Here is a 26,613-nt window from a genome sequence, read left to right as displayed (position 1 = left end):
TTAAGTAGTCTTACTACTATTGGTGACTAGGGGATTCTTACCAATCCTCCTCCTAAATCTGCTAGCTCAGGTACACTAGATTTACAGGGAGGTTGCTTTTCTGTTTTATTTTCTGTTGCTTTTTTGTTTTATTTTTTGTGTTTTGAAATCAGTTTTAACAAGACGAATAAACATCCTGATTGATTGTCTGAAGTTTATTTTATCTTTTTTTTTTTTTTTGTCTTGATTTTCATTTTTTGTTTAGTGACTCTTTAAGGTATGATATGGTTTTCCCAGCACTGATAACACATTGTGACATCACCATGGATTGTGGTACATGATGTACACAGCTTTGCGATACTCCTCTTTCCTACACTTGTAAACGCAGATATATTTTATTGGAATTTGTGTTTAGTTTGAGTTAGCAGATTGTTCCAACACCATTGTTTCTACCGTATATCATAAGGATTCGGATGCTTCCATATAATCGTCCTTAATGATGGTGTGAAGGCTGATGCGCATAACCACACGCCACACGATAATCGCCTCTGTGCCCTTTCCTAGGGCGCTTATTGTTACAACTCTTCGTAATGTTGGCACCGGACCAGTATTGGGTCTTTAGAACGTTTCAGCTTTTGCTGCGACTTCAGCAGATGACTTTTTTTCCTTGTCTAATTTTCTTGCATATTGCTTTGCGTTGGGCCATGTCAGTAAATCAGACCTCCTATTAGCTGAGCTGCGAATGACAACGTACTGCCAGAGTTTACTTGAGAAATAAATGAGAAGCTGCGCCTTCCATGTAAATTGAAGCCCCTTCTCCTGCCAACCAAATGAAATCTGCTGCAGCATCGCAGAGGGAAGGATGACTGGTCTCCAGGATGATGGGGTAATGAGGGAAGAAGACATGACTGACACCCTCCCGGCTAGAGTAGGGGGGGGGGATGAGAGGCCACTATGGGGTCACTAGAAAGAGAGGCACAGACACAGGGAGAGGACTGCCAAAATCTATTAGAGCTGGGGGTGGCTCCCTGGCTCATGGCTGCTGGATTGACTGGAGATGGATCGTGTTACACCATTTGCCTGCTGTTTTCCTCCTCTCCTAGTCTGACTAGACTGTAGTATTAGGGAATAGATAGGGCACAGCAGGCTTCTCCCTGGGTGTGCGGGGAGAGGGGCTGCAGTCTGGGCACTCCCTGGGTGTACAGGGAGAGGGGCAGCAGTCTGGGCACTCCCTGGGTGTACAGGGAGAGGGGCAGCAGTCTGGGCACTCCCTGGGTGTGCGGGGAGAGGGGCTGCAGTCTGGGCACTCCCTGGGTGTACAGGGAGAGGGGCAGCAGTCTGGGCACTCCCTGGGTGTACAGGGAGAGGGGCAGCAGTCTGGGCACTCCCTGGGTGTGCGGGGAGAGGGGCTGCAGTCTGGGCATTCCCTGGGTGTGCGGGGAGAGGGGCTGCAGTCTGGGCACTCCCTGGGTGTACAGGGAGGGGGGCAGCAGTCTGGGCACTCCCTGGGTGTACAGGGAGAGGGGCAGCAGTCTGGGTACTCCCTGGGTGTACAGGGAGAGGGGCAGCAGTCTGGGCACTCCCTGGGTGTACAGGGAGAGGGGCAGCAGTCTGGGTACTCCCTGGGTGTACAGGGAGAGGGGCAGCAGTCTGGGCACTCCCTGGGTGTGCGGGGAGAGGGGCAGCAGTCTGGGCACTCCCTGGGTGTACAGGGAGAGGGGCAGCAGTCTGGGCACTCCCTGGGTGTACAGGGAGAGGGGCAGCAGTCTGGGCACTCCCTGGGTGTACAGGGAGAGGGGCAACAGTCTGGGCACCCCCTGGGTGTGCGGGGAGAGGGTCTGCAGTCTGGGTACTCCCTGGGTGTACAGGGAGAGGGGCAGCAGTCTGGGCACTCCCTGGGTGTACAGGGAGAGGGGCAGCAGTCTGGGCACTCCCTGGGTGTACAGGGAGAGGGGCAACAGTCTGGGCACTCCCTGGGTGTGCGGGGAGAGGGGCTGCAGTCTGGGCATTCCCTGGGTGTGCGGGGAGAGGGGCAGCAGTCTGGGCACTCCCTGGGTGTACAGGGAGAGGGGCAGCAGTCTGGGCACTCCCTGGGTGTACAGGGAGAGGGGCAGCAGTCTGGGTACTCCCTGGGTGTACAGGGAGAGGGGCAGCAGTCTGGGCATTCCCTGGGTGTACAGGGAGAGGGGCAGCAGTCTGGGCACTCCCTGGGTGTACAGGGAGAGGGGCAGCAGTCTGGGCATTCCCTGGGTGTACAGGGAGAGGGGCAGCAGTCTGGGCACTCCCTGGGTGTACAGGGAGAGGGGCAGCAGTCTGGGCACTCCCTGGGTGTACAGGGAGAGGGGCAGCAGTCTGGGCACTCCCTGGGTGTACAGGGAGAGGGGCTGCAGTCTGGGCACTCACTGGGTGTACAGGGAGAGGGGCAGCAGTCTGGGCACTCCCTGGGTGTACAGGGAGAGGGGCAGCAGTCTGGGCACTCCCTGGGTGTACAGGGAGAGGGGCAACAGTCTGGGCACTCCCTGGGTGTGCGGGGAGAGGGGCTGCAGTCTGGGCATTCCCTGGGTGTGCGGGGAGAGGGGCAGCAGTCTGGGCACTCCCTGGGTGTACAGGGAGAGGGGCAGCAGTCTGGGCACTCCCTGGGTGTACAGGGAGAGGGGCAGCAGTCTGGGTACTCCCTGGGTGTACAGGGAGAGGGGCAGCAGTCTGGGCATTCCCTGGGTGTACAGGGAGAGGGGCAGCAGTCTGGGCACTCCCTGGGTGTACAGGGAGAGGGGCAGCAGTCTGGGCATTCCCTGGGTGTACAGGGAGAGGGGCAGCAGTCTGGGCACTCCCTGGGTGTACAGGGAGAGGGGCAGCAGTCTGGGCACTCCCTGGGTGTACAGGGAGAGGGGCAGCAGTCTGGGCACTCCCTGGGTGTACAGGGAGAGGGGCTGCAGTCTGGGCATTCCCTGGGTGTACAGGGAGAGGGGCAGCAGTCTGGGCACTCCCTGGGTGTACAGGGAGAGGGGCAGCAGTCTGGGCATTCCCTGGGTGTACAGGGAGAGGGGCAGCAGTCTGGGCACTCCCTGGGTGTACAGGGAGAGGGGCAGCAGTCTGGGCATTCCCTGGGTGTACAGGGAGAGGGGCAGCAGTCTGGGCACTCCCTGGGTGTACAGGGAGAGGGGCAGCAGTCTGGGCACTCCCTGGGTGTACAGGGAGAGGGGCAGCAGTCTGGGCACTCCCTGGGTGTACAGGGAGAGGGGCTGCAGTCTGGGCACTCACTGGGTGTACAGGGAGAGGGGTTGCAGTCTGGGCAATCCATGGGTGTACAGGGAGAGGGGCTGCAGTCTGGGCACTCCCTGGGTGTACAGGGAGAGGGGCAGCAGTCTGGGCAATCCATGGGTGTACAGGGAGAGGGGCAGCAGTCTGGGCACTCCCTGGGTGTACAGGGAGAGGGGCTGCAGTCTGGGCACTCCCTGGCACACACAGCTCCCAGGGATAAAGTTTCTCCTCACAGTCAGTGATAGAAGAAGCAGTAGAGGCAGCAGCAGAGCATTGTGTGCTGAAGTTGTGTTTACTGTGAGGGGGATGGGAGTGTGGAGGGGGGAGGAGGGGGAGGTGCTGGTGCAGGCAGGGGTGTGAGGGCAGTCCACTGTCTCTCTGCCATTTGATCAGACTGGAGCTTTGAAGATCACTGAGCTTACAGCCGGGCCTCTCTGGGACACTGCTGGGGTCTATGGGATATTTGGGATGTGCATTGGATCTACAGCTGGATGGGAAGCCTTCCTTTGTGGAACAAACTTAGCTGGATACCAGGATCTGTGCCCGGGAATGGAGCAGTAGACTGGCAGACAAGTAGTTCTCTATAGGTAAGTTGCTTTGCCTTGTGTTTGTATCATTCTACCTAGATACAAAGTGGCATCTACCATGGTTGTGTCATGGGTGCTGTGCACTGGGTACAGCTGGCACCGGACTGCAGTAAACCAGAGATCGCACTGTTTCCCAGCACATACGATCTATACCTTATGGGAAGTACCGTATAGAAACCGCACTGGGTATGTGAACAGTCACAGACAGACCTGGGTGCAAGTGTATTCAAGACATAGACTGGAGATCGCACTGTGTGCACTGTGTTTGGGCACTGGAGGTTGCCGTGTATGCACTGTGTATGGGCAGTGTCATACGGAACTGGAAATTGCACTGTAATCACCTATACAGTACTAGACATGTAGACATTAAAGAGGTATTGCAGTGCAGAGAACTAAAGATCGCACTGTATGTATATGTGCTGTGCTATAACATCACTAGAGATCGCACTGTGTGTATATGTGCTGTGCTATAACATCACTAGAGATCGCACTGTGTGCATATGTGCTATAGATCGCACTGTGTGCCTATGTGCTGTGCTGTAACATCACTAGAGATCGCACTGTGTGCATATATGCTATATATCGCACTGTGTGCTTATGTGCTTTGCTGTAACATCACTAGAGATCGCACTGTGTGCATATGTGCTATAGATCGCACTGTGTGCCTATGTGCTGTGCTGTAACATCACTAGAGATCGCACTGTGTGCATATGTGCTATAGATCGCACTGTGTGCCTATGTGCTGTGCTATAACATCACTAGAGATCGCACTGTGTGCATATGTGCTATAGATCGCACTGTGTGCCTATGTGCTGTGCTATAACATCACTAGAGATCGCACTGTGTGCATATGTGCTATAGATCGCACTGTGTGCCTATGTGCTGTGCTATAACATCACTAGAGATCGCACTGTGTGCATATGTGCTATAGATCGCACTGTGTGCCTATGTGCTGTAACATCACTAGAGATCGCACTGTGTTCATATGTGCTGTGCTATAACATCACTAGAGATCGCACTGTGTGCATATGTGCTGTGCTATATCTTCACTAGAGATCGCACTACATGAATATGCAATGCATAGTGAAAGGAGCCCTGTGCTCTGTATTAATCATGTGTTCTGATTATGTGATGGCAGAGGCTGGATGAATAAGGATCAGGATCCAGTTGTCTCTGCTGCTATTCGTGTCTGGTGTATTAAAAGCTCCATGTATTCTGGGCTGGAACTTTGGAAGCAAGGAATGATTTAGTGCTGGGGAGGGGGCTGCAGTCTCCCCCCTCCAGTGCTGTGGAATAGAGAGGCAGCTAAGATTTCACTGTGGCCATAAATTATGCATGGAAACAAATAGGTGCTATCAGTGTGCAGTGATGGAAGGGAGCACCCCAGGCATCCAGGCTCATGTCTTGTGCTTTGTCCAAGTAAATACAGCATCAACTTTTTTTCCCCCCCATTAGAGCAGTTTTTCCCAACCAGGGTGCCTCCAGCTGTTGCGAAACTACAATTCCCAGCATGCTCGGACAGCCTTCGGCTGTCCGGGCATGCTGGGAGTTGTAGTTTTGCAACAGCTGGAGGCACCCTGGTTGGGAAACGCTGCCTTAGAGCAACGAAGATGGATGTGACATGAATGAGGAGAGTGATAGAGCAGGTTTATACATGTTACATGGAGGGCTTACTGGTTATAGGAGCATTATGGCTTATTTTATAGATCCAGAATTGGAAAGCTGGATTTAGTGCAGTGCACCACCTATTGATACCACACCTCGAGTATCAGCATCTGCTGGATTATGGACTACAAGTCATAGCATAACTTGTCTACATAGATATTCACATGTTGCATGGCTCTGCACAGTGCATATGGGTCTGGAATATATATATATATATATATATATATATATGTCATGCAAAGCAGCTCATCACACCACCTTCTCAGGTAGCATGCCCTATGATCAGCCCTGGCTCCAGTTACGAAGTCTCAGAAACTGATTAAATATATGGGATTTAACAGTGCTGATGATCTATCCAGTGCTGGATCTCATAATCTCCCTTCTTGTATTGTGTTTTTCCGGTTGTTATTATTATTGCTCCTGTTTTTGTTCTGATCAGCACAGGCTGCTTAGTAGAAGGCTCTGAGAAATGTGTCAGGATAAAGTGTTACTTCTGTACAGTCAGAAACACAACCTAATTCTCCCTAGCCCCAGGCTAGGCATTCATGTGGTTAATGTAACCATACACCTAATGAACATCCTGCAAGCCGCATTGGCTGATGACACACAAACCGGTAAACATTTACCTTGCACCAAAGAAATTCATGGAAAGATGAATGTGTCCTGTCATTCTTACCTAATTGTGTTCTTCAGGCGTCTAATTATACCGGCCTAAATGAACGAGAACACTTTACAAGGCATTGGAGAATCTGTCATAACTCTGCGCCCACATATAGGGGGCATAGCATTAATTCAAGGCAGGTAGAAATTGGGAGGTAAAAATAGCAATGAAGGAGTGGCAGCCCTGTCCCCCTTATTATATCTATTCTTCATTTGACTAATTAAAAGGCTAGATGCCCCTGTACTACTACTATTACTACTACTCTCATCATTGTCAGCCTCTTGCTTGAAGTTTTCTTATAGCAACAAGTGGTTTGTCTGGATGGAGGTGCCTCTTTATACCGATTTTAATTTTAGCTGATGTGCCCCAACACGACAGATGAATAACGTTAGTCCCGGCGTCGATTAAAAAAAAATAAGCTTCTAAATGGAACGGAGAAATCGTAAAATGACAAATGAATTGGATTTACATGAAGTACTGCAAATCTGATTATCGCCGAATAAATTAGGACTTGTGAGGTCATGGCTTACTACTCCATAGAAAGCACATTGTAAGGATGCACAGCATTGCATGCCTGTCACCATCCTCGGCAGCTGGTGCGCTTACTTCAGCATCACATGCCAGGATGCCAAACCTGAAGCCAATGTTCTGTGGAATCAGCCATATTAGGCACGTTTTAGATAGGCTGTAATGTTATTCAGTTGGATTAAGGCTAGGTTTCCACTAGTTTTTTTGGGGGGGAAAAAGCCACAGTATTTTTGCAGTTTTTCTGGCGTTTTTACTTGTGCGTGAACGTTGCTTATTTTTTATTTTTTTTTTCTCTTTTAGCAGTCTTTCCTATTTCTGGTGTCCACCCCCCTTTTTTTTTTTAACACTTTAGTAAAAAATAAGATGAAAAAAACACAAATGCAAACCCACATTGCGTTTTTAAGGCATTTCTTTGCTCTCCCATAGACTTTTATGGGAGAAAAATGGCAAGATTTCAGTGTAAAAAAAAAATACAAAAACAAAGTCTCAACTTGCTACAGTTTGGAAAAATGGCCATTGAGCTAAAAAATGCAGAAAAACACCAAAGAGGAGTGAAAATGCAAAGTGGGTATTGCCTTTTTGCAGTTTTTTTTTTCATGAAAAAATGTATGGTGGTTTGGGCAAAGTAGTAGTAGTCTAAAGTAGGTTTTACAACTAGCGTGCCTCCAGCTGTTGCAAAACTACAACTCCCAGAATGCTTGGACAGCCGAAGGCTGAGCCCAAAAACACCAAAAAATTGCCAATTCCCAATTGACTTGCAGCAAGCATCTGACCATGATGTGTTTTTTTTAGCGTATTTACTACCTAGACTAGCCAGTGTGCCTTCAGCTGTTGCAAAACTACAACTCCCAGCCAACAGCTGGAGGCACACAAATAAAAACCACTGTATGGCCAGTTGGGCGTTTTTGTCAGTGTTTTTGTAATCTAGCCTAGCCTGAAGCAGTGTTTCTCAATCAGTGTGCCTCCAGCTGTTGCAAAACTACAAGTCCGGGTGTGCTGGGGGTTGTAGTTTTGCAACAGCTGGAGGCACACTGATTGGGAAACACTGAATTAAAGGATACTTTTTGTCCTGATATAAGAATCTCCAGGCACACAAGACAATAATCTCCGTCACTTACAGCCAGATCTAAGTAGAATGGCCGCGAATCTACCAAGGTCTGAAATAAGATCGTGAGGTTTGAACAAGGCGCAAGGAGATTGATGACATAAGAAGCAAATTGGCGCCCCCAGCCTTGATGAGTATTTCTTCAAGCAGTAGCAAAGTATATGTAATTAAAATAGTGAAGGCATTGCTCACGTCTGTAAGGAGAGATGATCTGTTTTCATACATTAGATAAGCCATTACGGTTACAGTCAGAAATCCGTGTAAGCCATTTAAATTAAGTTCTTACTTACTGGGAGAATAGCTGTGCCAATTTCTGCTTCAGAAGAAATTGTGTTCAGACTTTTTTCTTTTCCTTTTCTTTTTTTTTTTTTCCTTGTCACTGAGAAATGTTGGAGGAAAATCATATTTTAACGGTCCAGCGCCAATTCCAGAAGCTGCGGGAGGCTTGTCATGATCTGGATTCAGTGTCATATGTACAAGACTTGGTACAGCTAATAATAAGGTTGTGGAAACCGGGCGACTAGTAAATTGTATCCTTAATGTGTAAGTATGAAGAGCCATCAAGTGGCCAGTATACACACATAACATGAGGGGCGCCTGTCCCTCCGAACTTTCCTGTTCCAGTGCTCTTTTGTTAACTAACCCATATTAGCATTTTAACAGCAGTGCATTGAACTTCTTTCTTTCTTCTTCTACTTGGGCACAGTATGTAGATCATCCATCATCCTGTCCTTGGCCACAACAGGCTACTGGCCCCATATCCATTCACAGCGATAGAGAAATTACCCGACTGTGAACAACACAGCTGGCTGTAGCGTTTTCTTCCCTTTCACGGCACTGCCACCTCTGTTGTGCCTAGCAACAAAAGTGAACTTAGCCATCGTAAAATTTGTTTTGTTCTCGCGAAGGGACATTAGGTTGAACCTTGTGGATGCTGTGACGCTCAGCTAGATTCTGAGCAGTAGATGTGGTGTCACCATCGAGGGATGAGTTGTAGACGTCTTTGCCGCTCACTCCCTTGACTTGGAGACATCTCGGCAAAGCTCTTGGCAATTTAACAACAGCCAACCTCTCAGCATGCTTGTTTTCAGCACTGGATTAAGTGACTTCGTCTTAGGCCATATTAAAACTTTTTAACATAGTATTTGAGGAAGAATGCGTCTTTTGTCCTTTGTCATTTCTTGTCCTACCACCTGGTCATTAGTATCCCCAACCAAGCCTGCAGATTACAGCTTTGTGTGGTGGGCACTGCCGTGCCTGGTTGGCTTTGCACAACATTTGTAGTCTTACAATTCCCTACAGTTGCCATAAACAAAATGCTCTGTAGTTGATCTACTAGATTGTCCCTGCTTGAGGTGTAAGCTCCATAAAATTGCAGAATTTATGCACCGGTTGGTTACGGCTTGATACATTTAAGCCGTTATTTTGTCTTGCAGTGAAACGCTTTAAGGGACCATAAGTTATTATCTAAAAGTTTTAATTCCATCTTATAAAGAGAAATCAGTGGTAACAAAAGTTATTTATCACTGGAGGTTCCGTATAGTTACAGTGCTCTTGGGTACATCCATAGATACCATCCTTTTACTGTCCTTTCCAGGGATATATTTCTGCCGGACAAGTCAGCCTGTGAAAAAAGACAAAAAACAGGCATCATTGTTAGGTTGAGCTCAGTGAGGTCCCAGTCCTATTCTTTTGCTAATGTAGATTTTCTATAAATACTCTATTTATTTATTTTTTTGTAAATAATAAACTGGTAGAATGAATTTAGCACACAATATACTAGAGTTAGTAGGGCTTCTAGCTAACTTGGTGTATACAGACATTTCAATGGTCAAATATTTATATCCTAGTTTTGGATTTTTGTGGTTCCATAAAGTATACCTGCTTTGGATGTGCTCAAGTTATCCTTTCTAATACAGCCTAAGAAATATATCTATCTATCTAGAAAAAATCCAGGATGAGCAGCAGCTCAATGAAGATACTTGGTTTGGTGCAGCAAAAAATGCCCAGGTCAGGGGCCCACAGTAATCCAAAAATGAAGATGTTAGCTGCAGCACACAAGAGTAGATTTTCAAGTAGTTTTATTCCATTCCATAGCAACGTTTCAGCCGCCTGGGCGGCTGAAACGTTGCTATGGAATGGAATAAAACTACTTGTAAATCTACTCGTGTGCTGCAGCTAACATCTTCATTTTTGGATATATTTTTGTGGATATCTATCTCTATCTGTTTGTCTATCTAATTGTCACTTAGCACTTTATACCCCTTCTTCAATATGTATCGCTAAGCTTGAAAATTGTCCTATGGTAGGACAGAAACGTTGCTGTGATGTGAGCCAATAAACCCACTTTTTTAAATCGCATTTTGGAGTGTTGCACCATATATCTACCTACCTACCTATCCATCTATCTATCTATCTATCTATCTATCTATCATTGTCTCTATCTATCTATATCTATCTATCATCGTCTCTGTCTCTCTATCCTCCAAAAGTCCATGGAGAGCAGAACAACCAAATAGCAGTATAGGAATGTGGTTGCAGGTAGGTATATAGACTCTGGTTAGAGGTCCTAGACTTAAATAGCAGACGATCACCACAGCACTCCGAATGGTAAGAAAACATTGTTTATTTCATGAAAATGTATCCTGCAAAGTTTGATGAAATAAACACACAAATTATTTTTACCCTTTAAAAGGGTACTCCGGTGGAAAGCTTTATTTTTTATTTTTTAAGGAACTAGTGCCAGTAAGTCTTAATCCTTCCAGTACTTATCATCTGCTGTATAGTACAGAGAAAATTCTTTATTTTTTGGGATTTCTTTTCTGTTTGTCCACGGTGCTCTCTGCTGACACCTCTGTCCATGTCAGGAACTGTCCAGAGCAGGAGAAAATCCCCATAGCAAACCTATGCTGCTCTGGACAGTTACTGACATGGACAGAGGTGTCAGCAGAGAGCACTGTGGACAGACAGAAAAGAAATCCAAAAATAAATTAATTTGCTCTGTGGTATACAGCTGCTAATAAGTACTGAAAAGATAAAAAAAAAAATATATATATATATATATATATATATATATATAATATATATATATATATATATATATATATATATATATATATACAAGTAATTTACAAATCTGCTTAAGTTTCTGGAGCCAGTTGACTTAAAAAGACCTAAATATATATATATATATATATATATATATATATATATATATATATATGTTTTCCACCGGAGTACCCCTTTAATGTACTGCTGTGATCTTCCGCTATCGATCTAATCTATATTTCTATATATATTTTATCTATTCATTCATTTTTCTCATTAATATTAATATCTATGCATCCCTTAAATACTAAGCATACATTTATGAAGCATGTAATGAAATATTCCATGCCCTTGTAATATGGATGTATTATGGAATACAGTATGTAAACGTATTCTATTAGGCTTGTCTTTGGGTTATGGTATTTTTGAAATATATATATATATATATATATATTTTTTATTATTGTGTGGCACAGACATACACTTCAGTTCTGTACACAAAACCTTCTCCATTGTATTGATTTATGGAATTTGAATACAGGGGATACACGTTTTTGCAGACACATGGGATGGCCTTAAATCCCATGTAATATGCAAATAATAGGACATGTCTCCTTTCATCTGACTTGTAACTAATCTCCATAGCCATCATTTTTCTCCAGCCCTGTACATGTATAGTTTGCTTCCTTTCATAGCTCTAGGCCAAGGAAGTGACTTTTCAGATATCAAACCAAGCCTTGGCTGGGATTAGCTGCCGCTCCATCGGTTGCCGAGCTATTGTCTCTGTGTCTAGACCACTCCCGTCATCACCAGAGATCAGACAGTCGTGTTCTTTCATCTGAAGGTTCAGGCTATTTGAGTGCTCCTGTGAAGCATGACTATGTATAGGGCGGATCCATCCGTTTTCTTGTCCTGGGGCTGTATATTTTTACTAGTCCTAAACCAAAACATAAACAAAGCCCAAGCCTGTTTATTCTGTTTATTTCATGCCCTTGGGTGTGGAGATGTGTGCAGTGCCATCTGCGCCATCCAGATTTCTGTGAGTTTCCTGAAAAAGTTTGACAATGTATATTCTGCTGATAATATAAGGTAGGGAATGAAATACCTGACTGCCTGGTGCCAGCGATGTCTCCAGAAAGGTTACTGTGGCTTTTTAGTCTCCTGCCTCCAGCAGAGCTGCCATCAAACTAAATGAAAAACAGCACCCTGCCTGTGCCCTTATTGATGAGTCTAAGCTGCTTAGAAGCTGGCACATATCCACAAGGATGATCTTCATTTTAGCTCTGGTTTCCTTCCAGCTAATAAATATTTGGTCATTGAAGGTAAAGCGGACGCAAACTTGTTCAGATTGATAGGAATGCAATAAGCCAGTCTAAATAAATACATCCTCTACAGTGGTGGAGATCAAGGATCACTAGACATCTAAGGCATGGTTCCCATTACGTTTTCCCCCATACGGGAGCGCATACGTCAGGGGGGAGCTAAAAACGTGCGCTCCTGTATGCCTTTCTATGTGCTCCCGTATGTAATTCATTTCAATGAGCTGACCGCAGTGAGACGTTCGGTCCGGTCGGCTCATTTTTGCCCAGTATGCGCTTTTACAACCGGACCTAAAACTGTGGTTGACCATGGTTTTAGGTGCGGGGAAAAGGCGCATACGGGGCAAAAATGAGCCGACCGGACCGAACGTCTCACTGCGGTCAGCTCATTGAAATGAATTACCGTACATACGGGAGCACATAGAAAGGTATACGGGAGCGCAGGTTTTTAGATCTCCCCTGCAGTATGCGCTCCCGCATGGGGGAAAACGTAATGGGAACCCAACCTTACTATAAGAACACCCTGGCCCTATTATACCAAGCAGGCCAACATCGCCCTGTTAAAAAAATCTATGGTCATGGGCCGCACATCTCCCTGTATAAGGCTAAGTTTCCACTTGTTTTTTTTTTTCTGGCAGTTTTTGGATATCTGCCACTGTAGTTTTTGAGCCAAAGCCAGAAGTGTATTCAAAAGGAATAGGACATATAAAGGAAGGACTTATACTTATCCTCCCTTATGGATCCACTTCTGACTTTGGCTCAAAAACTGCAGTGGCAGATATCCAAAAACGGAGAGAAAAAAAACCAAGTGGAAACTTAGCCTTAAAGGGGTTGTGCTGCCGACAAATGACAACAGCAAAGGGCCTTATGAATGATCCAGCAAGGTATAGTATAACTGGAGCTGTCAGCTTCTAATGGGTTCTTCAATGAAGTTGTGTTTAACATTTTTGTTGGGCGTGATGGTAGTTTTATTGTTTGTGGATTTCCAATTTCCTTTGGCTTCACTGTTTGTTTGTTTCTTCCTCCTGTCTGTATGAAAAGAGGAGGGATTGTTGTAAAGCAACATTGTATTGTTGGGCTAATTTAACCCACACCCATTGGATTAGCATAAGAACAAGTAGATGTGCAGGAGGGTGTTCACTGTATACAATTTGCATGTACAATGTGCTAATACACAGATGCGGTACATCTTCTTATATTCTTTATGTTCACTTTACAATAGATTTGCATATTTCGGGCATTAAATCTTGCAGCAGTGTTCATTCTTGACTGTGTAGTCTTGTTATTTGAGCTCAGAAATATTGTTAGATGCTTTGGTCAACTAGCTTGTTGACTGTTCCAAGAAGCAGAATTATAATAGCAGATCTGGACTTCAAAAAATAAATAAATATATATTTATAAATACAAAGACACAGGATAATAATATATATTAGGGGATAGGGGAGATAATAAGCTGATTGGTGGGATTCTGACCATGCATGCTCGGCAACTGCTATGTTTACTTTTTATAGGACTTAATAGCTGAGTACTGTGTTTTGGCTATTTCCGGCGACCTCCCATAAGAGAATTTGCACCTCATTTCAACAGGAGAGTAGGGTCCCTCTTTTTAAGATTGCAGAGGGCCCCATTGTTTAGACCTTCAACGATCAGTTAGTTTTCCTCGATCCTACTTTATCATATGGGAAAACCTATTAAAAGGGGTACTCCGGGGAAAAACTTTTTTTTTTTTTTTTTAAATCAACAGGTGCCAGAAAGTTAAACAGATTTGTAAATTACTTCTATTAAAAAAATCTTAATCCTTCCTGTACTTATTAGCTGCTGAATACTACAGTGGAAACTGAATACTACAGAGCTGTCTGCTGACATCATGAGCACAGTGCTCTCTGCTGACATCTCTGGCCATTTTAGGAACTGTCCAGAGTAAAAGGAAATCCCCATAGCAAACATATGCTGTTCTGGTCAGTTCCTAAAATGGACAGAGATGTCAGTAGAGAGCACTGTGCTTGTGATGTCAGCAGACAGTTCTGTGTTTCAAAAATAAAAGAATTTCCGCTGTAGTATTCAGCAGCTAATAAGTACAGGAAGGATTAACATTTTTAAAAGTAATTTACAAATCTGTTTAACTTTCTGTCACCAGTTGATTTAAAGAAAAACGTTTTTCCCCGGAGTACCCCTTTAAGATATAATTTGCTTTCATCATCCATTATGGAACATAACAACAAGGTAAAGGCATCTGTATGGAAGAAACGTTATACAAAGGAAACTTAATAAGCCTTATAAGCTCAGCTAGACTTCAGTAATATATTGTTACAAGATAAAGTCTGTTGACATCTCATTAAAACTGGTCATACTCAATCAGATGAAAGTTGACTTAATCTTGTTAAGGATGGGACAACAATCTGATGTATACGGGGCATCTGATATGATGGCAGAGATTCATCATATGTTGGCGCTTAATTGAAACTGTATAAACTGCTGGTAACAATTTATTCAGTCCCTCAGGTCTTATCATTGATGCAATCCAAACAGCAAAAAAACAACACCTTTTGGCACTGCTTGGTACCTAACATGGTGAAATCCGATGCAATCAGTTGTCTTTCACCATGTCAGGGGTCCTAAAGCAGTGCTAAGAGGTTGTTGTATTATTTTTGTTTCTGTTTGGATTGCATCTATAAAAAGTATTTTAGCAACCAATTAGATTGATTATTGCTGCCTACAACATGACAGTAGCTTGATACTACCCCTCTGCTGGTTATTCGGGCCCATAAATATACTCTAGAGTTGTCCAAAAAAGAGAACACAGAGGGCACTGTCAGACTAGTCTATATATAAAATGATCCGGGGATACTCATATATGAACAGGACAGCAGCCAAATAACAACATGAAATACTACTGAACAGGGTGCAATGCTAATGAAAAACTAGACGAAAATGCAAAATTCCACAGGTATAAGCATTTTTCGCACAGCCGTTTTCGCACAGTAGGTGTGTGCTTCTTCCGGCCTCTTGAGGCCGGAAGAAGCACACACCTACTGTGCGAAAATGGCTGTTTGCCTCTGAGCACCCCGTATCAATGAAGTCTCCCTGCCGGAACGGAATGTCCATATTAAAATACCTCCCAGGAACGGTGGGTGCATTGCTTATACCTGTCTTGTGGATTTTTACACTCTAGAGTTGTCAGCTTGACTCTATCAGAGAGGAAAATACTTTTATGTTTGACTTCTAGGTGTTATACTACACCCTGATGAGTGCCCCCATCACTCTCTGTTCCTGCTCTTTTTCCCATGAGCTGAGGGTCCAGCTGTCATTAGGCTTCTCATTAAAATGACAACTATATAATGTGCACGGCCACCTTTTAGACCTGCAACGACCTAATAAGACATATATATATATATATATATATATATATGACGGTAGGATTAGAAAGGATCTGATGAGTATGGTTCCAACACTTTACTCAGGTGTCGAGCCAGAGTGCTCCTCGAGATGACCCTTCTCAAGGTGGCCAATTAAACCTTTTACCAGACACGACTCTTGACTTATTCATGCAGAATGTCCAGATTAAGCTGGAGAGTCACTGTGCATATAGAATATCCTCCACCTCTTTAGTTATCAGCTTTTATCTTATTAAACTTAGGAACTTCAAATTCATTTTGCAACATAATTTTTTATTTTGGTCTAAATGGAGAATTCTCAAACAAATGTTAAACCCAGTGACAGGACTTATAAGAAATCATGGCCAAGAATCCTTCTTAAGAATGCCCATTAGATTTTCTGAAAGATATTATATACTCCCTCAGCCATTGCTAATTTTTTATCATTAGAAACGCACCAATTATCCTTTTGACCTTGTCTGATTTTTTTCTACCTTTACGCGTAACATATTCCTAATGTTAGCTTTGAAATGAGTTTGCTCGGCAGAATCCTAGGGATGACTAAAAGCGTCTCGTGATGAGTCCATTATTGATGAGGTCATCCAGTGTTATTGCTAATTAAACCAATGCATTTCATTAATATCTTATATCACAGCTCGGTAGTGTGGAGGTGAGGAGGCACTTGCTTAGTCATTGACTGCAGCTATCTACTTCGGGATTAGACAGAACTCACTTCAGTATTACACTCTACTGCATTTATGTGAACATGTTGGCACTACAGCCATAGAACGAGAATATATTGTTGTCTTGTATAGTAGGTGCAGATTGCCCTTTCTTCAAAAGTGGTTCTCTGAAATAAAATGTATATAGTCCGGTATGCTATTTTAACATTGTAGCCAAATGACTGACATATGTCACTGTATGATTTTAGAGTTGTATATGTTGATATACAAGTAGTTGGAATATTCACAATGTATACCTGTGACCCCCAGTCCAATACAATGTGAGTGATCTATATATAGAGTGACTTTCTAAAACAGCACCATAGAGAGAATCGCACCTTTCCTAATAGAGCTTAGAATCTGATTTTCTTAAAACAGGTTGGGCCAATAGGGACTGTCCCTGTAACCAAAATGAGTTATGTTGCAAAACTACCAATATTTGGAAGTTCCACAAGTTTATTAGAATTGAAAGAACTTGAGGAAACTTTGCAGTTGTTGGGAAAGATATTTCCATAAACCATGTTTCTACAGCATTTTTGGACACTAAGTAAACCTGGACTTTCACACAACCTATATGTCTACAAACCACTCTTAAAAGGGTACTCCACTGGAAAACTTTCTTTTTTTTTATTTTATTTTATTTTTTTAATCAGCTGGTGCCAGAAAGTTAAACAGATTTGTAAATTACTTCTGTTTTAAAATCTTAATCCTTCCAGTACTTATCAGCTGCTGTATGGTCAGAGGAAGTTCTTTACTTTTGGAATTCCCTTTCTTTCTGACCACAGTGCTCTCTGCTGACACCTCTGTCGATTTTAGGAACTGTCCAAAGTAGGAGCAAATCCCCATAGCAAACCTCTTCTGTTCCAGACATCCAAAGTAGGAGCAAATCTCCATAGCAAACCTCTCCTGTTCCAGACAGTTCCTAAAATGGACAGAGGTGTCAGCAGAGAGCACTGTGGTCAGACAGAAAAGGAAATTCAGAAAGAAGAGAACATATAGCAGCTGATAAGTACTGGAAGGATTAAGATTTTTAAATAGAAGTAATTTACAAATCTGTTTAACTTTCTGGCAACAGTTTATTTAAAAACAAAAGTTTTTACCCCTTTAAAATCTCCTACCCTAGAATCATAAAAATGTACCTGTCATTGTAAAAGAGACATGCCCAAAGTTTTTATCGGTCGAGGTCTTAGTGTTCAGACCCCGGCCAATGATGAGAACTAACAAAGTGAGAAGTGGACAGCTGCATTCTCTACTCTGTGTCTGGGGGAACGCTCCCAGCTTGTTCTCGTGATTGATCAGGGTCTAAACACTCAGACCATGACCAATCAAAGCTTTTCCTATGTATCTGCTGAGAAGCACCAAATATTTTTGCAAGATGTTAAACCATGTCTGTTTTTTTCCCATCAGTGTTTTATATGTGTCTACTACGACGTATAAAAAAAAAAAAATAATAATAATAATTTGAGAGTGCCCATTTAACCATCATAGAGCAGTAGTATTTATCAGCATCTTGGCAGATGTGGTAGAATGTTAAGTGTCTTTGAGTGTGACGCATGGGAGTTTTAGGTACATATCTGTAAATGTCATTAGGCTGTAAAGGTTTGCAAGTCGTTCATTTACTACTAGTATTTTGTAGTGTAGGAAGAAACCAGTGGGGAAACATATAAATGTATTGTACTCGCTCAAATGTTAGGTAAGACTGGTTGAATTTTAGCACTTAGCACAGATACATTAATAAAATCTTAAAGGGGTACTCTGCTGCTCAGCGTTTGGAACAAACTGTTCCGAACGCTGGAGCCGGCGCAGGGAGCTTGTGACATCATAGTCCTGCCCCCTTATGATGTCACGCCCCACCCCCTCAATGCAAGTCTATGGGACTTGCATTGAGGGAGTGGGGCGTGACGTCATGAGGGGGTGGAGCCATGACGTCATGAGCTCCCGGCTCTAGCGTTCGGAACAGTTTTGTTCCAAACGCTGAGCAGCGGAGTACCCCTTTAAAGATGTAGTTGATGAATCAGACTGCACGGCTGTGAAACTCTGTTCTTTGTTGTATATAGTAATGAATTCCTGTGGAGGTGGAAGAAATCTATATAAGTTAGTTAGGTTGATTCATATGTAGGATCATGAAGATCGATACCCCTGCCATTATTAGGGCAGGTCATAGGTTATTCCAGGGACCATGTTGATGAGTGTTACATGAAATAGAACCTATAGCGGCATTCTTAGCTACCCATAATGTTAGGGGCCCAGTGGTCCATATCTACATGCAGTATTTACTTGGCCTCTGGGATTTCTACAGCTCTGGAAAATAATGAAAATATTATATAGTTTCACATGACTCATAAAGATTTTAAAAGTTAAACAGACCGAACATGCTTAAAAATATTTATTGGTTGCAATCTTTTCCAATAGCTGTCTCGCATAATCCCCCCCCATACATATGAACAGGTCGGCTGAATACTCATGTTCTGCATGGGGAGAGGGAAGGTAAGCTGCTGCCAGACAGCTTTCTCAGCAGCTCATCTCCCTGAGGGTGCTTTCAGACTGAGCAAATCAAGAGGAATTCACGCTGAAAAATGTACGCGCCAAAAAAAGAATTTGAGCTCAATAGTTTTTGCGTGGAATTAGCGCGGAAATGGGTGAAAAACCCTTCACTTCTTTCTCCCCTATTTCCGCGCGCAATTCCGCGCGGAAATGGGGGAGAAAGAAGTGAAGGGTTTTTCAGCCATTTCCGCGCTAATTCCGCACAAAAACTATGTTGGGCGGAAATTTTTTACCATTGACTTCTATTGATTTCTGCTAGTGGATTCCGCTTGAAGAATGAACATGCTCATTCTTCAAGTGGAACGGAATTCCGTGTCGGAATTCCGCTAGCAGAATTTCCGCAGTGTGAACAGGACAGCAGAGAAAACATTAAAGTCAATTGGCAGAGAAGATGTGATTCAATTTGGAACGGAGAATTCAAGAGGAATTACTCGAGTAAATTCCTCTTGAATTATTCAGTGTGAACGCACCCTGAAAATGAAAGAGTTGGACAGTTGAAATCCAACATGCCTGACCCTTCTCTGCCTCAGCATTATCAGTTAGGGGGAAAATCATCCAGTCTTGCCAAAAACTTTGGATTCGGACAACTTTTGACTACACTTTTCTATTTAGGGTCATTGAGACAATCCAGTCTTTGGTGTAGCATAACATGACATGTAGAAGGAGAAATTGTCAAGTGTACATTTGTAAAAGGCTACAACTGATAGTATGTTCACAAAGAGAAAATATTAAGAAATACAGTAAAATTGTTTGGCCCATGATGACTACCCCCATCAGTACTCCCATTCTATTGGATTTCAGCTGCCCTAAATGGCCGCCATGTATAACATCTCCTCTGCCATGGCTGCTATAAGGTAAATGCCTGGCTGGTCACAGCTTCCCGGCTAGACCAAATGTTTGCCAGGGTGGCCAGGATCAGGATTGCATTATAAAATGAGTTTGTTCTGCTGAGACAACCTCTTCATAGTTATAACCGTATATGCACTGATCGTAGATATTAGTCATGGTGCTAGGGCAGTCTCTTTAAGATGTTTCCATAAAGATATGTTATTTGAAAGTGTTAGAGTTTTATTCCACTGAAACTAAATAGAAAAAGCCCTTTCTTTTAACCTTACAAGCCCCTAAACCTTTTTGTCATGGAACTGTCCGGCTGCCACGTTGCCTTCTATGTTGTCATATTATTTCTAGTCCTGTGCTGCCACCCATTGCTCCTTCTTATTAAGCCTCTTAGTTTTCAGATCTGATGCCTTCACAAAGTGATACATTACATATGAAAATCCAACTTTCACGGCTTAAACGTCTTCCATAATTGCTTAGGTTATAAACCCATGTGCTGTAAAAAAAAAAAAAAGGGCAAAATAAGTATATATACTCGTGATTCAGGACAATAATTTTTTATATTTAACATGACTGTGTTACTATGCCACTTCTTTTCTCGAGACCTGGGGTTGGATACTGGCAACTTTATCCTTGTATTCTAATAACATGGCTGGACTGAAGATCCAAATACCTTGGTGCTATGGGCATACATCCTGATGTTCCTACATCTACTCTTAGCTTTCTAAGTATAATAATACTCAACCTAGCATATAAGAAATACAAGTGAATGTTTACAAGTCATTATTCACATGGGTTTTGGGTAGTTGTGCTTTCTAGACAACAAGCGTATATTAAAATGTTTTAGTCTTCGTGTAAGCTGTGGAAATGTTATTTTAGAAGGATTTTTATTTTCGTAGCTGTTGACTGTGTAAATATTCCGAGCTGTGCCGCTCGCTCTAGGCTGGCAGTTTGCAATGGGGGAAACAAATGCCTTCATTATTATTATAATTGAGGCAAAGTTTCACTTTAACTATATTCATGGGAGATACAAAAGTGTATTTCATATGTAAATAAGGTCCCTATGATCATATCGTTGGCTCATCATTGTACCGTTTCTATTTGCCTCAATCCAGAGTTGGCTAATTTAAAGAGCATTTAAAAAGGACCTGGTTTAATCGGAGATTTTCTCACTGATGAATAACCAGCCTCATTGCATGTAGAGGAGACACAGAGCTTTATATAGCGGAATGATGTCTCCTCTGATCACATGCGTCTTATATTCATTAATGATGTACCAGTGAAGCCTTTGGTGGGAAGGTGGGCACTTACGTGGCGCTGTCCTATAGATTTTCATTGAAGTGTTTGACGAAATTAAACTTATTCAAGTAAAGGACAGGAGTTCAGCAGCTCAATAGAACAAGAAGCTTTATATTTTCTGTCGACTACTTGAACATATTGCGGAGCATAATAGACAACCAACCAGTTGCTGTTCAAACGTAACTTCTAAATGAAATGTATGAAGGTGTTCCCTCACCATCTGTCTTAAATCACTCTTGGACATATTTATCAGTACTGATGTAGGGATTCGGAACTATGAAGAAATTGTCATTGATAACAGCAACATCTGTTACAGATTTCAAAAAGAAAAAGGTTGCACGGCTAACGATGAATGTCTCGAATGCTGTAGAGTAGACAGTGATAAAACTGCCTATATCACATTAGCAGGTGCTGCTATTTTTGTTCCTTTGGAAAATGATTAAATTTTAACACATGTATAATAGTGTTGGGCGAGAATATTAACATTTTGAATTTTTATTGCGAATATCGCAAATTCGCGAATATTGCAAATATATTCGCTATATATTAGAAATTGCGAATATTCGCTTTTTCCCGCATATGCGCATATTCGCATATTCCTTCTTTTCACTTGTGGGCCAATTAGAATGATGCAAATACACTTGTCAAAGGTTATCAACAACATCCCTAGCAACCAATAGTAAAGTTGCCTACCGCCTCACTGGTGTGTTTCTCAAATACGAGATTATGCGAATATTCAAATATGTGAATAATTGCATATGCGAATATAACGAATATGCGAAATTTGCGAATATAGGACGAATATTTGTCTATATATTCGCGAAATATCGCGAATTTGAATATGGGCAATGCCGCTCATCACTAATGTATAATGCATTTTTGCATATTTTTCAACATGCATCTTTATATGAATATGTGGTTTTTAGCCACATTAAAATGAAAAAAAAAAAAGTTGTCTCATCTCATCACTGTCCCTGGGTATAAGACCTCCCACTGAATACACACCATCAAAGGTGAAGGATATTGGCTCCATCATGAAAGCATATTTAATGCTTAACACCGATTTCTTTGAATTCATAAAAAAAAAATCACAATAGTCAAAGTATCCCATAAGGTGCAAATATTTGACATGTTTTGGGCCCGAAGGTTTTTAATCATGGTTTCTAGCCACATTATGTACGTGGGACTTCATAAAATTCTGTTAACCACCTAGTGAATCTGGCAACTGGAGTAAATAGAACTTGTCATCACAACCCTAAACCAGTCTGACTGCCAGAATGGAAACCAAACCTTATCCTGGCTCTAAAGCAGATATTTCCTCCATTGTGAAAAGTCAATATCTGCGTTATACCTGTGTATATATGGCACCTGTGTCTTTATGCAGTGTTTCAGTTGTCCATCTTGAATTAAAAAAAAGCTAGTCTGTTTGTTGAGATTAAATAAAGACAATGTGTTGCAGTTTCTATGGCTCTACTTATTGCCTTGCCATTAGGTCTGCTATTATGTTGTTCATTTCTTGCACTAGATGCAGGGGCTGAGCTTTTCGATCTGTGCCAACAAATCTCTTTGGAATTTGTGAAATATTCCTCTAGTTTATTCTACAAGCCTGTACTGATCATTGAAACGCAAACTGAGCCAGGGGTGTTGTACTCTGGCAGTAGAGTAAGGTGCGTGTCAGGTTGCATCGAATACGATTTGTTCTCAGTTGTTACGCTCTTTGTACATCTAAAGGGTACATACCTTTACTGCTGTCGCACCTTCATTCTCACAGTCATCTCATTATGAAATTTAGTCTTGCGTTTTCATCTTCAAGAAATAGCCTTGTGTCTTAGTTTTCCAACAAATGTCCCTTAGAGCTTTAATAGAACCTGCCATGTATTTTGCATTAAAGTGGATAGCAGGGTTTAGAACTTTGATAACTATAAGTTGTCGTCTTCCAGCTAATTTAAAGAAGGCAAGAGCGGGCAGTTAAAGGAGTTATCCAGGAATCGAAAAACAGTGGTAATTTCTTTCAAGAACCGCTCCCTGTCTGTCTCCAGGTTGGGTGTGGTTCTGCAGCTCAGTTCCATTGAAGTAATTGGAGCAAGTTGTAATACCACACCCAACCTGGATACAGGGTGCATTTTTTTAAAAGAAATTAGCTCTGTTTTTTTTTAAATTCCTGGATAACCCTTTAAACATTCATTGCTAAGTCTAGGCCTACATTTCTCTTTGTGCTCTATTGTCAGAACTTATAGGGTTAAAAAGTTCTGACAGCTTCTTTGTTGTTTTTTGTTGCTGAGTTACGCCTGGCTGTCTGGACTGGTCAGCTGACCTTGATTGGAGCACCTGTTCTGGCTCCATATAAGCTTGCAGTCTACTCCCAGTCAGTGCTTGCTCTAGAGCTCAGTTTGTACTTTAGCTAGCGTTCTTCTGTATTTGTAATATCTGGCTTTCTGAACCTTTTGGTTCCTCTCTCTGACTATTCCCTCTGGTATTAGCGACTTTGTACTGTGGCATCTCCTGGCTTCAGACGCGGATAGTTGACATTGGACTTATTGTGTGAGTGTTTAGTCTTCCTCTGTTAGTCTGTCTGTTCCTACTGTCCCGGACGTAGTCTGTGTCATTGTAGTTTATTATTTTGACAATTACGCCCCTCACATATATAGGAAGTGACTGTCTTTGTGATTACGGACCTGTCGTTTATGGCAGGTACATAAGTATGCAACGATAGGGGAGAGGGCGAGATTAGTGTGCACTCCTTCCCTGCCCATTCCTGACATCTATTCTGTAAATTTTTTTTATCTTAAAGGGAACCTGTCCTGCTGAAAATGAAGTCTTATCTCTCATGATAAGGTGGTCTACTTGCTATGTTGTTTATGTATTTTCTGTACTTCTTTACAAAATGAAGTCTTATCTGTAGGTATCATGCTATAAACAAAAATGCTAAAAAATGTATACATCTTTGTTTGGGAAAACTTTCAGGATAATTTACCATTTGTTCACTGATGATAATATTTGCTCATTCGAAGTTAAGTAGTCTAGTGGGCGGTCCTCCTCAGTAAACTACAGTACACTTACACACAAATAACTTATCACTGAATAGGACCACCCAGATGAGTACACACATTATATATATATATATATATATATATATATATATATATATATATACACACATACATACAATCATGGCCGTAAATGTTGGCACCCCTGAAATTTTTTTTTTTAAATGAAGTATTTCTAACAGAAAAGGATTGCAGTAACACATGTTTTGCTATACACATGTTTATTCCCTTTGTGTGTATTGGAACTAAAACAAAAAGGGAGGAAATGAAGCAAATTGGACATAATGGCACACCAAACTCCAAAAATGGGCTCGACAAAATTATTAGCACCCTCTCAAAATTGTGGAAAAATAAGATTGTTTCAAGCATGTGATGCTCCTTTAAACCCACCTGGGGCAAGTAACAGGTGTGGGCAATATAAAAATCACACCTGAAAGCAGATAAAAAGCAGAGAAGTTCACTTAGTCTTTGCATTGTGTGTCTGTGTGTGCCACACTAAGCATGAACAACAGAAAGAGGAGAAGAGAACTGTCTGAGGACTTGAGAACCAAAATTGTGGAAAAATATCAACAATCTCAAGGTTACAAGTCCATCTCCAGAGATCTAGATTTGCCCTTGTCCACAGTGCACAACATTATCAAGAAGTTTGCAACCCATGGCACTGTAGCTAATCTCCCTGGGTGTGGGCTGAAGAAAAAAACTGATGAAAGGTGTCAACGTAGGATAGTCCAGATGGTGGATAAGCAGCCCCAAACAAGTTCCAAAGATATTCAAGCTGTCCTGCAGGCTCAGGGAGCATCAATGTCAATGCGAACTATCCATTGATATTTAAGTGAAATGAAATCCTATGGCAGGAGATAGGAGGACCCCACTGCTGACACAGAGACATAATAAAGCAAGACTACATTTTACCAAAATGAACTTGAGTTATCCAAAATCCTTCTGGGAAAACGTCTTGTGGACAGATGAGACCAACAGAGAGCTTTTTGGTAAAGCACATCATTCTACTGTTTACTGAAAAAGGAATGATGCCTACAAAGAAAAGAACACAGTACCTACAGTAAAATATGGTGGTTCAATTATGTTTTTTTTTTTTTTTTTTTGCTGCCTCTGGCACTGGGTGTCTTGAATGTGTGCAAGGCATCATGAAATCTGAGGATTACCAATGTATTTTGGGTTGCACTGTACAGCCCAGTGTCAGAAAGCTGAGTTTGTGTCTGAGATCTTGGGTCTTCCAGCAGGATAATGACCCCAAACAGATGACAAAAAGCAACCAGAAATGGATAGCAACAAATTGCTGGAGAGTTTTGAAGTGGCCAGCAATGAGTCCAGATCTAAATCCCATTGAACACCTGTGGAGAGATCTTAAAATTGCTGTTGGGAAAAGGCACCTTCCAATAAGAGAAACCTGGAGCAGTTTGCAAAGGAAGAGTGGTCCAACATTCCGTCTGAGAGGTGTAAGAAGCTTATTGATGGTTATAGGAAGCGACTGATTTCAGTTATTTTTTCCAAAGGGTGTGCAACCAAATATTAAGTTAAGAGTGCCAATAATTTTGTCCAGCCCATTTTTGGAGTTTGGGGTGACTTTATGTCCAATTTGCTTTTTTTCCCTCCCTTTTTTGGTTTAGTTCCATTACACACAAAGGGAATAAACGTGTATAGCAAAACATGTGCTACTGCAATCCTTTTCTGTGAGAAATACTTAAAAATACTTTCTTGAAAAATTTCAGGGGTGCCAACATTTACGGCCATGACTATATATACATATAATAACTCAATCCTGCTCTGTAACAAGCTGTCGTTACCATTCAGGTACATCTCTAAAAGAAAATTTTTTAAAAAGGTTGTTACAGCTCCTTACAAGATCCCAAATAAGAAGCCTATCTATCACTACAGATTTGTCTTTCAGGTGTCATGCAAAGATCGGAACAACAAAAATTTGGTTTATAATTATTACCTGGTCCCTAAAGTCCTTTTAGGTGGACAGACCCATGGCTTTTATGAGTGCCAATGTAGGAGATCAGCGCTAACAAACTAGCAATTGCTCATTGGCCAGCTGATCGCTTGGTCTTTTACTTGGGGCAATAATCATTAATTTATGTCCCTTCATGTAAAGGTGATTTAAAGTGCCTCTAAAAGATGATGTATACTTATGTTTTTTCCTATGAATCTGATTCATAGGAAAAGTCATGGTACGTAGCATCTAAAAATGACTGAATGTAATTTTGTAATTAAAAAGAAATGATGAATAAGCTCTTTCCGTTATGGGGTGTAAAATATTTTCCATCAAGAAGTAGTCCACTGCTTTACAGCTGGCAGAACTTGGTGCTGATCCCAGTGTCAAGTCGCTTTGTGATCTCAGGCCTTGGGCACAAAATAATATTATGAGCTCAGTGGAGCAGGGAATCATTTTTGCCTGCAAAATTTCAAAATGCACTTGCGGCACTATACAAGGAAAAAATTGCTATATATTATTAAAGGCAGTTCTGTCTAATAGGAGAATTATGTAGACTGAGCACATATAATAATCTCACTTTTATACATTATTCAAAATGAAATTTTAAAATAAAATTGCAGTTATCTTAGGTTTTAGGATTTTTTTTTAGATGGAAATAGTGTGTAAAGTGCTTTTTATTA

At 42.1% G+C, this 26,613-nt stretch overlaps 1 protein-coding gene and 1 long non-coding RNA gene across 6 annotated transcripts in view; one reads left to right on the top strand and one right to left on the bottom strand.

Moving 5' to 3' along the window:
* LOC130368517 (uncharacterized) overlaps window positions 1-8,702 on the bottom strand; it is a 45,694-nt gene extending 36,992 nt beyond the window's left edge. Inside the window, exon 1 of the long non-coding RNA XR_008892493.1 lies at window positions 8,077-8,702. This is a non-coding gene — a long non-coding RNA (uncharacterized LOC130368517). The remainder of the gene's footprint in view (window positions 1-8,076) is intronic.
* SEMA6D (semaphorin 6D) overlaps window positions 1-26,613 on the top strand; it is a 155,010-nt gene that overhangs the window by 76,963 nt on the left and 51,434 nt on the right. For 4 of the 5 annotated variants that reach the window (XM_056572292.1, XM_056572289.1, XM_056572290.1 and 1 more), the window contains exon 1: window positions 3,614-3,827. The exons of the other annotated variant lie outside the window; for it this stretch is intronic. The gene's annotated coding sequence lies outside the window, so the exon portion shown is untranslated. Of the gene's footprint in view, window positions 1-3,613; window positions 3,828-26,613 lie in introns of those variants that run through there. 5 annotated transcript variants of the gene reach the window in all.

The sequence above is a fragment of the Hyla sarda genome, chromosome 4 (genome assembly GCF_029499605.1).
Source record: "Hyla sarda isolate aHylSar1 chromosome 4, aHylSar1.hap1, whole genome shotgun sequence".
Lineage (NCBI taxonomy): Eukaryota > Metazoa > Chordata > Amphibia > Anura > Hylidae > Hyla > Hyla sarda.
This window is presented reverse-complemented; position numbering and strand designations above follow the sequence as displayed.